This window comes from Rutidosis leptorrhynchoides, chromosome 7 (assembly GCF_046630445.1).
Source record: "Rutidosis leptorrhynchoides isolate AG116_Rl617_1_P2 chromosome 7, CSIRO_AGI_Rlap_v1, whole genome shotgun sequence".
NCBI classification, from domain to species: domain Eukaryota; kingdom Viridiplantae; phylum Streptophyta; class Magnoliopsida; order Asterales; family Asteraceae; genus Rutidosis; species Rutidosis leptorrhynchoides.
The window spans coordinates 304,554,936-304,569,255 of NC_092339.1; positions in this window are offsets into that span (position 1 = coordinate 304,554,936).

Genomic DNA, 14,320 nt, shown 5'->3' on the forward strand with positions numbered 1-14,320 from the left:
TCAAGTTCCTTGGATGAAGTTGCTGTAAAAGAGAAGTAAGAAGCTAGAATCAAAAGGGTACTAGAGGTGGATGAAAGATTGGAAGTAAGTTGGTGTTCTTGGAGGGTTTTCTTGAAGTGTTTTTGTATGGTTTTCTTATGGTGTTTTAGTATGGTTTTTGAAGCTAGATCTTCTTGGAAACTTTGCTGAATTGATTAAGGGTTTTAAGGGTTGTGAAAGAGTGTGTGTTTAACTAAAAATGAGGTTAGAAAATGAACTAGAAATGGTGATACTTATAACCTAAAAAAAACGTGTATCATGTAATACATGATAAGATTTTTAGTTTGTAATTTTGTTAATTAGTCAAGTAATCATCCAAAAGTAATTACCTAGCTCTAAGGGCATGAATAATGGCTGGTTAGGTGGTGATGTTGATGTGTATTTACTATTAGTAAATACGTATAGGAGCTAGTTATGATACGAGTACAAATACTCTAGGTATACGTATAGAAATTTTGTGAAAAATGAAATGAGGATTCAAATATAGCTATCTTTTGTGAATACACTTATATGGTTTTATGTATTTAAGTTCTTTAAAAGTAATTAAATACATTACTTATACAATATATGTATAACATTATAAGTCTTAAGTATATATGTCAAATAACGTTACGTATTGTTATCGTTTTGAAAACTTAAGTTAGTAGTTTCAAAATACACATATAACTTGTTGTTATTAATATAAAATGAGATATTAAAACATTCTTTAATCATGTTAAATATGTATATATACATATATATACACAAACGTATAATTATCATATATTGTATAGTTCGTGATATCATCGGTCAAACTAGACGGTCAAACGTTGTGTAAAACTCTTTTCGGAAATATAAATCGAGACAATTTGGATTGCTTATCATGTTGGCAAGGTTTAATTTATGTAAATATTAATCTTATAAGTATAGAATGATCGAAAAAGTGCGGGTCGTTACATTACCTCCCCGTTAAATAAATTTCGTCCCGAAATTTTAAAATTGTACCTATTTTGCGTCATCGAGAAACAAATGCGGATACTTTCGTTTCATCTGATCCTCTCGTTCCCAAGTAAACTCGGGACCTCTTCTAGCATTCCAACGAACCTTAACAATCGGTATATTGCTCTGTTTGAGCTGTTTAACTTCACGGTCCATGATTTCAATTGGTTCTTCGACGAATTGTAGTTTCTCGTCGACATGGATTTCTTCAAGAGGAATGGTGAGGTCTTCCTTTGCAAGACACTTCTTCAGGTTTGAGACGTGAAAGGTATTATGTACTCCAGCGAGTTGTTGCGGTAACTCGAGCCGATAAGCTACCGGTCCAATGCGTTCGATGATCTTAAACGGGCCTACGTACCTTGGGTTCAGTTTACCCCTTTTTCCAAAACGTATCACACCTTTCCAAGGTGACACCTTTAGCATAACCATGTCCCCGACCTGAAACTCTAATGGTTTCCTTCGAACATCGGCGTAGCTCTTTTGGCGACTGCGGGCTGTTTTTAATCTCTCCTTGATTTGCACTATCTTCTCAGTCGTTTCATGTATGATCTCGGGACCAGTTAATTGTCGATCTCCTACTTCATTCCAACAGATAGGAGATCTACACTTCCTTCCATACAATGCTTCGAATGGCGCAGCTCCAATGCTCGCATGATAACTATTATTATACGAGAATTCTGCTAACGGTAGATATTTATCCCATCCGTTTCCAAAATCGATCACACATGCCCTGAGCATGTCTTCGAGAGTCTGAATCGTTCTCTCACTCTGTCCATCGGTTTGTGGATGATATGCGGTACTCATATCCAAACGAGTTCCTAGTGCCTCCTGTAGTGATTGCCAAAACTTTGAGGTAAATCTACTATCACGATCGGATATAATGGAAATAGGTATCCCATGCCTTGAAACAACTTCCTTTATATACAATCGTAATAGTTTCTCCATTCTATCTGTTTCCTTTATAGGCAAGAAATGTGCAGACTTTGTGAGACGATCAACAATCACCCAAATGGTGTCGTATCCCCAGGCAGTCTTTGGTAACTTCGTGATGAAATCCATGGTAATACCATCCCATTTCCATTCTGGGATTTCTGGTTGTTGAAGTAACCCTGACGGCTTTTGGTGTTCTGCTTTGACCTTAGAACAAGTTAAACACTCCCCAACATATGTTGCTACGTCTGTCTTTAAATTAGGCCACCAATAACGTGTCTTAAGATCTTGATACATCTTTCCAACTCCAGGATGTATCGAGTATCTTGTCTTATGTGCCTCATTCAATATCAACTTCCTTAATCCACCCAACTTCGGTACCCAAATACGATTTGCAAAATATCGAATTCCATCTTCCCGCATAACGAGTTGCTTCTCATACTTCTTCATTATTTCATTTCCTATATTTTCTTTAGTAAGTGCTTCTCGTTGAACTTCTTTGATTTGTGAGTTGAGGTTCATGCGAATTTTTATATTCATTGCTCGAACTCGAATTGGTTCTCGTTCCTTTCTGCTTAAAGCATCAGCCACCACGTTCGCCTTTCCGGGATGATAACGAATTTCACAATCATAGTCGTTTATTAACTCGACCCACCTACGTTGCCTCATGTTCAATTGTTTCTGATCAAAAATATGTTGAAGGCTTTTATGATCAGTAAACACAGTGAATTTAACCCCATACAAGTAGTGTCTCCACATCTTCAATGCAAACACGACTGCTCCCAATTCTAGATCATGCGTCGTATAATTTCGCTCGTGAATCTTCAATTGTCGGGATGCAAATGCAATAACTTTCTTCCGTTGCATAAGAACACAACCAAAACCTTGTCGCGAAGCGTCACAATATATTTCGAAATCATCATTCCCTTCTGGTAACGATAATATAGGAGCCGTAGTTAACTTCTTCTTCAGTATTTGAAATGCGTTCTCCTGCTCAGAGGTCCATTCATATTTCTTCCCTTTTTGCGTTAACGCTGTCAACGGCTTAGCTATTCGAGAAAAATCTTGAATAAACCTTCTATAATAACCGGCTAAACCCAAAAATTGGCGTATCTGCGTTGGTGTCTTAGGAGTCTCCCATTTTTCAATAGCTTCAGTTTTTGCTGGATCAACCTGAATTCCTTCGCTATTAACAACATGACCAAGAAATTGCACTTCTTTCAACCAGAAAGCACACTTAGAAAATTTAGCATAAAGTTGTTCTTTTCTCAACAACTCCAGTATCAACCTTAAATGCTCTTCATGCTCTTGCTCACTCTTGGAATAGATAAGAATATCATCAATGAAAACGATAACAAACTTATCTAAATACGGACTACAAACTCGATTCATGAGGTCCATGAATACAGCTGGCGCATTCGTCAATCCAAACGGCATAACCAAAAATTCGTAATGACCATAACGTGTCCGAAAAGCAGTTTTCGGAATGTCCTCTTCTTTGACGCGTAGTTGATGATAGCCCGATCTTAAGTCGATTTTTGAATAAACACATGATCCTTGCAATTGATCAAATAAGTCATCAATTCTCGGTAGTGGATACCGATTCTTGATAGTTAACTTATTTAATTCACGATAGTCTATACACATCCTAAAAGATCCATCTTTCTTCTTAACAAACAAAATTGGAGCTCCCCACGGTGAAGTACTCGGTCGTATGAATCCACGGTCCAGTAATTCTTTTAACTGACTTTGAAGTTCTTTTAACTCGGACGGTGCAAGTCTATATGGAGCACGAGCCACTGGTGCAGCTCCTGGTACTAAATCTATTTGAAATTCTACCGATCTAAATGGAGGTAATCCCGGCAATTCTTCCGGAAAAACTTCAGGAAAATCTCTTGCCACAGGCACGTCGTTGATGCACTTTTCTTTCTTTTCGACTTTATTAACATGTGCTAAAATAGCGTAACATCCCTTTTCTAAACACTTCTTGGCTTTCAAACAGCTAATGAGTTTTAGCTTTGAATTACCCTTCTCTCCATAAATCATCACCGGTATTTTATCCTTACCAGGAATACGAATTGCCTTCTTGGCACAAACAACTTCCGCTCCTATTTTGGACATCCAGTCCATGCCGACTATTACATCAAAACCTCCTAATTCTACGGGTATTAAGTCGATTTTAAACGTTTCCCCGGCTAGATTTATTTCACAACCACGACAAATTTTATCGGCTTTAATTAGTTTACCATTAGCTAACTCAATCAAGTACTTAGCATCTAGAGGTAATGATGAACAATTCAATTTAGTGTAAAAATTTCTACACACATAACTTCTATCGGCGCCAGTATCAAATAAAATAGATGCTGATAAGTTATTAATGGTAAACGTACCCGTAACAAGCTCCGGGTCTTCTCGTGCCTCTCTAGCATTAATAACAAACGCTCTTCCACGTGCAGGTCCGCCATTCTGATTCGGGCACTGGCTCTTATAATGACCTTGTTTTCCACACCCAAAACAAGTAATGTTAGCCAAAGCAGTTCTATTTGCGTTGGTGGCAGGAGTCTTGTTACCATTTGCATTTGTAACGAGAGCCTTACAATCTTCAGCAAGATGTCCCTGTCGATTGCATTTGGTGCACAACACACTACAGTAACCAAAGTGATGTTTGTGACAACGGTTGCATAAAGGACTTTGTCCTTTGTAACCAAAGCCTGAACCGCTACCCGCACCTTTCGGGGTTTCTGGTTTCTTAAAAGATTGCTGTTGGTAACCTCGATCATAATTTCCGTTCCACTTCCTTTTGTTACTTGATACCTTCACCTCAGTAGTGAATGCTTTCTTATCCAGAATGACCTGATCCATTAACTCGTTCGCCATGGTTATAGCTTCATGAATTGCCTTAGGTTTCGACGCCGTAACGTTTGCCTTGACCTTCTTGGGCAAACCACCTTTGTACATTTCAATCTTCCGTGCTTCGGTTGGAACCAATTCAGGACATAGTAAAACCAATTCCATGAATCGCTGATTGTAGTTGGTGATTTCAGTACCAACCACCTTCAAACTTCGTAACTCATCTTCTAACTTAATAACCTCATTCCTTGGACAATACTCGGTGATTATCATTGCTTTGAATTCTTCCCATGGAGTATCATAAGCTACATCTCCTCCTACCGCCTTCACATAATTCTTCCACCATGTGAGTGCACTATCTTGTAAAGTGCACGATGCAAACTTGGTCATGTCTTTTTCATCACAACCACTGATTTTAAACACCGTCTCCATCTTTTCTATCCATCGGGTTAAACCGATCGGTCCTTCCGTTCCACTGAATGATGAGGGCTTGCAAGCTTGAAACGTCTTGTAGGAGCATCCTACACGAGGATTTGGGTTAACTGCAGCAGCTCTTGCAGCCTCAACCCATAACATTCTGTCGTTCACTCGCTGGTTGATGAGTTCCTCGAGTTCTTGTTCCGTCATTCGATTCAATCGCGCCATTTCCTAATGAAAGAAAATAATTATTCACATGGAATATTATAGATGTAGTGTGTATTTATAGTACATTTATAGCTTGTTAATAATATGAACCAGGTATTATTATAAAAGCCTTTTCTTCTTATTAGCGTTTTATAATTATATCTAGGGTAGTACCTACCCGTTAATGTTCATACTTAATAGCTTAGTACAGAACCAATTACTACAATCTAAATAATACTTAACCATGGAAAATTATTGCATTTCATACTTCGCTATTTTACATATGCTTACATCAAACTTTAAACAAACCACACTAATAATATTATACAAAACATTATGTGATTCCATGGTTTAATACGGCAGCGCATCATTTGGTCTATTTCCCAAAACATTTATGTCCAGGGAATCCCCCAACGCGAATCCTAGCTGTCTCCCTACGTTTTGGCTGAGGTGCCGAAGAACTAGATGCGGGGATAGCACTAATAGGAATAGCGGGGATAGGGGTGGTAGTGTTGAGTGGAATTGGTGCCACTTCATTCTCATTAAACTCGGGATTTGGATTTTCTAATTCATTAGCCTTTCGTTTCTTTCCTAGTTCGAACTCGTCTTTTGTAATTTCCTGTATTTCTTCCTCGGGTTCACTTTCCTCCTCGGGTTCACTTTCCTCCTCGGGTTCACTTTCCTCCTCGGGTTCACTTTCCGATATTTCTATAGTTGGTTCATCCGGAAATTGTGAGTCTTCCCCAAAAATACCACTTTCGTCATCGGATATGTTAATGATTGAAACACAATCTGAAGGTTCTGATTCGGAGTCGCTGAATGTGATAATAAGTTTCGAGCCCGACATCTATCACACAACAACTAACCCATTAGTACTTACATAATATTTACACATAAATTTTAACCAACAGTGATAAGCAATGGTTTTTTTTTTTTTAAAATCAGACCCGGTCAAAGTCCAGACTTTACTAATGTATCCTAACGACTTCTCGGTTAGACACACTAATGCAAACCTGGTTCGCTAAGACCAACGCTCTGATACCACATGTCATAACCCGTCCTTAACCATAAGAACGCGTTAGATAACGTATGATTTCATTGCGAGGTATTGACCTCTATATGAGACATTTTTAAAAGAAAAACTGCATATATTATACATTACAAACCACAACCATTATTTTTGTTACAAGCTTAAGACAATAAAAAGAAGATTAACGTTTAGCGATAATCTTCGACTTACAAACTTTACAAATGATGACAACAACACGGTTTCTAGCATATTTTACAATACAACATCTCGGATATGCAGTTTTATTTTTGACACAAACATGCGTACGCAAGATCCTGGTTAGATCCAACATGATGCAGCGGAAGCTTTAGAAATCACCTGAGAATAGACATGTTTTAAAAGGTCAACATAAAGTTGGTGAGATATAGGTTTAATGCCGGCAGCAATATATATATAGACCACAAGATTTCGTATATAAACAGTTTAATAAAAGTATTCTAAGTGGTTGAGCACTTGGTAACCATACTTAACATTTTCACGTCGCATATTCCCTTTAATACGAAATCTTACTACACCGTACCAAGTGTAGTCACAAAACGAAGTACTGTGCAACCGTTGAATACTGGTCGTCCAGTCCGGTTGGGGTTGTCAGGCCCGATAGATCTATCAACAGGATTCGCGTTTACAATACCGCTGTAAATATTAGTTACCAAGCTACAGGGAAGTATGCCAGTGGTACAACTCAACGTAGAATATATTTTTCAGTTACTTGTGTCCATATCGTAAAACATAAAATACATGTATTCTCATCCCGAAATATTTAGAGTTTAAAAGTGGGACTATATACTCACGGTTGTCTTTGAAGATAAAGATAATTGACTTGGTCTCCCGGTTGATATCACGGACCTATCCATATATAATATATCAATATGTTTTCATTTTAAACAAACGTTACATATATATATATATACTTGTTATACTTTTAATACTTTGAATATTTCCTTAGTCCGAAGTTAGCTGTCCGAGGTTAACAATTCAATTTTAATGGTTCATTTTTTTTTTAGATGTTTAATATACCCGCAATAAATAAAACCCCCAACGAAATAAATAAAACCCCAACGTATATGTATTGGTCGAGATTAATCTTGACCCACGGTACCGGTGTTGTCAAATGACGTGTTGCGTACATAAAGTACCGGTGTTGTCAAATGACGTGTTGCGTACAATCATGGGATCTTATGATTAATCTTCTCGTGTTGCTTACGGGTGATCCTGAACCATATGAAATTGAATTATGAGTACATATATATAAAATATCATGTTATCTTATAAAGATGTGATTTTATGTAAATTTTTCCAATGAATCCCGAAGTCAATTAAGTCTTGGATAACCAATTTTGTTTCGGTCATAGTTTCTTCGTTACAAGTCCGTTTTCGTTGATTCAAATTGCCATCTTCTTGGATCGAGTTCTTCTTTAAGACTATGAACTGTAAATACCTTGGTTTGTATTCAAAATCATACGGCATAGGTGAAAGTTTAGTGAAACATATGAAGTTAAACATTTTTGTTACAACAAAATCATTTAATGACCATTTTTCCAAAAATACTTATACTTTGAAAAACCAAGTTTTACCTTGTTAAATTAACATATAAATAAGTTATATTACATGTCTTGAAGTATTTTAAAAGTTAAATTAGAAGGATCTATTTAGTTTGCAAACAAGTTTGAAAACATTCAAACTATGTTCTTGTTGTTAAACTTGTATACCACAAAATATGATAGCTATATATATATGAATCGAATAAGGTTATGAACATAGATTCTACCTCAAGTTCCTTGGATGAAGTTGCTGTAAAAGAGAAGTAAGAAGCTAGAATCAAAAGGGTACTAGAGGTGGATGAAAGATTGGAAGTAAGTTGGTGTTCTTGGAGGGTTTTCTTGAAGTGTTTTTGTATGGTTTTCTTATGGTGTTTTAGTATGGTTTTTGAAGCTAGATCTTCTTGGAAACTTTGCTGAATTGATTAAGGGTTTTAAGGGTTGTGAAAGAGTGTGTGTTTAACTAAAAATGAGGTTAGAAAATGAACTAGAAATGGTGATACTTATAACCTAAAAAAAACGTGTATCATGTAATACATGATAAGATTTTTAGTTTGTAATTTTGTTAATTAGTCAAGTAATCATCCAAAAGTAATTACCTAGCTCTAAGGGCATGAATAATGGCTGGTTAGGTGGTGATGTTGATGTGTATTTACTATTAGTAAATACGTATAGGAGCTAGGTATGATACGAGTACAAATACTCTAGGTATACGTATAGAAATTTTGTGAAAAATGAAATGAGGATTCAAATATAGCTATCTTTTGTGAATACACTTATATGGTTTTATGTATTTAAGTTCTTTAAAAGTAATTAAATACATTACTTATACAATATATGTATAACAAGGTAATAATCATATTCAAGGTAATAATCCAACCTCAAGAAATCTTTGTTTCTTACAGTAGGTTATCATTCTAATACAAGGTAATAATCATATTCAAACTTTGGTTCAATTTCTATAACTATAACAATCTTATTTCAAGTGATGATCTTACTTGAACTTGTTTTCGTGTCATGATTCTGCTTCAAGAACTTCGAGCCATCCAAGGATCCGTTGAAGCTAGATCCATTTTTCTCTTTTCCATTAGGTTTATCCAAGGAACTTAAGGTAGTAATGATGTTCATAACATCATTCGATTCATACATATAAAGCTATCTTATTCGAAGGTTTAAACTTGTAATCACTAGAACATAGTTTAGTTAATTCTAAACTTGTTCGCAAACAAAAGTTAATCCTTCTAACTTGACTTTTAAAATCAACTAAACACATGTTCTATATCTATATGATATGCTAACTTAATGATTTAAAACCTGGAGACACGAAAAATACCGTAAAACCGGATTTACGCCGTCGTAGTAACACCGCGGGCTGTTTTGGGTTAGTTAATTAAAAACTATGATAAACTTTGATTAAAGAGTTTTTATTCTAAGAAAATGATTTTTATTATGAACATGAAACTATATCCAAAAATTATGGTTAAACTCAATGTGGAAGTATGTTTTCTAAAATGGTCATCTAGACGTCGTTCTTTCGACTGAAATGACTACCTTTACAAAAACGACTTGTAACTTATTTTTCAGACTATAAACCTATACTTTTTCTGTTTAGATTCATAAAATAGAGTTCAATATGAAACCATAGCAATTTGATTCACTCAAAACGGATTCAAAATGAAGAAGTTATGGGTAAAACAAGATTGGATAATTTTTCTCATTTTAGCTACGTGAAAATTGGTAACAAATCTATTCCAACCATAACTTAATCAACTTGTATTGTATATTATGTAATCTTGAGATACCATAGACACGTATACAATGTTTCGACCTATCATGTTGACACATCTATATATATTTCGGAACAACCATAGACACTCTATATGTGAATGTTGGAGTTAGCTATACAGGGTTGAGGTTGATTCCAAAATATATATAGTTTGAGTTGTGATCAATACTGAGATACGTATACACTGGGTCGTGGATTGATTCAAGATAATATTTATCGATTTATTTCTGTACATCTAACTGTGGACAACTAGTTGTAGGTTACTAACGAGGACAGCTGACTTAATAAGCTTAAAACATCAAAATATATTAAAAGTGTTGTAAATATATTTTGAACATACTTTGATATATATGTATATATTGTTATAGGTTCGTGAATCAACCAGTGGCCAAGTCTTATTTCCCGACGAAGTAAAAATCTGTGAAAGTGAGTTATAGTCCCACTTTTAAAATCTAATATTTTTGGGATGAGAATACATGCAGGTTTTATAAATGATTTACAAAATAGACACAAGTACGTGAAACTACATTCTATGGTTGAATTATCGAAATCGAATATGCCCCTTTTTATTAAGTCTGGTAATCTAAGAATTAGGGAACAGACACCCTAATTGACGCGAATCCTAAAGATAGATCTATTGGGCCTAACAAACCCCATCCAAAGTACTGGATGCTTTAGTACTTCGAAATTTATATCATATCCGAAGGGTGTCCCGGAATGATGGGGATATTCTTATATATGCATCTTGTTAATGTCGGTTACCAGGTGTTCACCATATGAATGATTTTTATCTCTATGTATGGGATGTGTATTGGAATATGAAATCTTGTGGTCTATTATTATGATTTGATATATATAGGTTAAACCTATAACTCACCAACATTTTTGTTGACGTTTTAAGCATGTTTATTCTCAGGTGATTATTAAGAGCTTCCGCTGTCGCATACTTAAATAAGGACGAGATTTGGAGTCCATGCTTGTATGATATTGTGTAAAAACTGCATTCAAGAAACTTATTTTGTTGTAACATATTTGTATTGTAAACCATTATGTAATGGTCGTGTGTAAACAGGATATTTTAGATTATCATTATTTGATAATCTACGTAAAGCTTTTTAAAACTTTATTGATGAAATAAAGGTTATGGTTTGTTTTAAAATGAATGCAGTCTTTGAAAAACGTCTCATATAGAGGTCAAAACCTCGCAACGAAATCAATTAATATGGAACGTTTTTAATCAATAAGAACGGGACATTTCAGTTGGTATCTGAGCGTTGGTCTTAGAGAACCAGAATTTTGTATTAGTGTGCCTTATCGAGTTTGTTAAGATGCATTAGTGAGTCTGGACTTCGACCGTGTTTACTTGAAAAATGATTGCTTAACAAATTTTGTTGGAAACTATATATTTTTAACATGTGAATATTATGAGATATATTAATCTCTTTACGCGTTTGATATTATGTGATAGATGTCTACCTCTAGAACAAGTCTCATTGACTCACCTAATAATAATAAAGAGTCAAATGTAAATTGGAATGATTCGTGGACTGATTCACAAGTTCCCGAAGAGGAACCGGAAGAAGAGTCGGAACCGGAAGAAGAATCGGAACCGGAAGAAGAATCGGAACCGGATGAAGAAATAGAACCGGTGGGGGAAATAATAAAACGGTTAAGTAAAAGAAAATCCTCAACCAACTGACCAAGGTTAATTATGGTCAATGGTGTTTCCGCCAAGGAAGCAAAATATTGGGAGGATTACCAATTCTCCGATGAATCGGATTCCGACGAGAATTCCGATGATGTTATAGAAATTACCCCAACTGAATTTAAAAAGGCAAAAGAAAATAATAAGGGAAATGGCATAAAAATAGAGAAATCTAATTCCAACCCCGATGAACTTTATATGTATCGTCAACCCCCGAAGTCCTTAAGTTGTAACAATAACCCGGGAACCTCTAAACCACCAGGTTTTTCTAAACCAATGTGGAAAACGACGGCTCGTATTAGGGGAACATCATATATCCCTAGAAACTTGGCAAAACGAACCAAAACCGAAGAAGAAGAAACAAGCGAGTCGGAATAAGATAGTTGTATTCGTGTGGTGTAATATATGTAATATAGTGTGCTTATGCTTTATGATATATGTAAAAATTGCTTGTATTAATAAGTATTTTTTTTTATGAATCTAACTCTTGTCTATTTTACAGTATAAAAACACAAAATGGATAGACAACCCAATATTTTAAGAGACCTACCCGGAGACATGATTGATGAAATCTTGTCTAGAGTCGGTCAGAATTCTTCGGCACAACTATTTAAGGCGAGATCAGTTTGTAAGACATTCGAAGAACGTTCCAAGAATGCCTTGGTTTATAAAAGGCTTTCGTTCGAAAGATGGGGGATATCACGTTGGGAAATCCATAAGTTACGATGTGTTTACTTTGACGCATATATTGCGGGGAACCCAAATGCTATTTTACGCAATGGGTTAAGAAATTATTTTGACTCAATATATCCGAATATTGGACTTCATGATTTAGAAAAAGCGGCTAACATGCAACATAAAGAAGCATGTTATGCTTACGGATTAGTAATGTTTGCTTCTCACCAAAGTGAGGACAAGAACATCGGGCTACAACTATTAAACAAAACGTTTCCACAAGTGACGGAGTCGGTAATTGGGGTAAGAAATGAGGTTTTTAGATTGTTACGGGACTATTGGACATTACGTAACCCTCGTCCCTTTGACGCCATTACAACACGATGTCTTATCAATGGCCATAACGGTTATGTTCCACAAGACTAAGGATGGGAAGTAATCCTAGTAAAACCAGAATGCATGACTTGTTTCTGGACGTATGAATTACGTGTCTTTATTGCCTTCGCTGAACGACTTGTGTACTAGCTAGAATTATCTTCACAACCATCTTGTATCAAATTTATTGTGTGCTACATTTCATGTTATATGTAAAATAAGCGGTATTGTAAGTTTGTAAAATATTGTGTAAAAGTTTGAACGCGAAATATTATTATAATCAGTTTTTCATATAGAATTGTAGTAGTTGAATTGTATATTAGCTACTAAGTATGAACTTAACGGGTAGGTACTACCCGAATTTAAACTTATAAAACGCTAATATGAAGAAAAAGCTTTTATAAATGAGTTCATATTATGCTACGAAATACTATTAACTACTCTTAATATTCTGTATGATTAACTTGTTCCATTTGACTATTTTGAAGGAAATGGCACCGACTACTCGACACACCGTGAATATGAATGAAGAGGAATTCCGTACTTTTCTAGCTTCAAACATAGCCGCAGTACAGGCTGTGCTACATACCAACAATAACCTTGGATCTAGCAGTACAGGAAATCGTGTAGGATGCACCTACAAAGAATTCACTGCCTGTAAACCTTTGGAATTTGATGGAACCGAAGGACCGATCGGATTGAAACGGTGGACCGAGAAGGTCGAATCGGTGTTTGCCATAAGTAAGTGTACTGAAGAGGACAAAGTGAAGTACGCTACGCATACCTTCACAGGTTCTGCGTTAACATGGTGGAATACCTATCTAGAGCAAGTGGGACAAGACGATGCGTACGCACTACCGTGGTCAGCATTCAAGCACTTGATGAACGAGAAATACCGTCCCAGAACCGAGGTCAATAAGCTCAAGACAGAACTTAGAGGGTTACGAACCCAAGGATTTGATATTACCACGTACGAAAGACGATTCACAGAATTGTGCCTATTGTGTCTGGGAGCATTCGAAGATGAGGAAGAGAAGATCGACGCGTTTGTGAAAGGATTACCAGAAACAATCTAAGAAGATATAAGTTCACACGAGCCTGCCTCCATACAACAGGCATGTAGAATGGCTCACAAACTAGTGAACCTGATTGAAGAAAGAATTAAAGAACAGACTGCTGAAGAGGCCAATGTGAAGCAAGTCAAAAGAAAGTGGGAGGAAAACGGTGATAAGAATCACCAATAGAACAACAACAGCAATTACAACAATAATCGCAACAATTATCCCAATAATCGCAACATCAATCGCAACTACAACAAACGACCCAACAACAACAACAACAACAACAACAACAACAACAACAACTACTACAACAATCATCCCAACAACAATAATAACCGTAACAACAACAACAATCAGAAGCAGCTATGCCAAAGGTGTGAAAAGTATCACTCGGGGTTCTGCACCAAATTTTGCAACAAGTGTAAAAGAAATGGTCATAGCACGGCAAAGTGTGAGGTCTACGGACCAGGGGTTAATAGAACGAAAAGAACAAATGGTGTCGGAACGAGTAATGGCGGAGCAAGTAGTGTCGGAGCAAGTTATGCCAATGTAGATTGTTATAAATGTGGAAAACTGGGCCACATTATTAGAAATTGCCCAAACCAGGAGAACACGAATGGACAAGGCCGAGGAAGAGTTTTCAATATTAATGCGGCAGAGGCACAGGAAGACCCGGAGCTTGTTACGGGT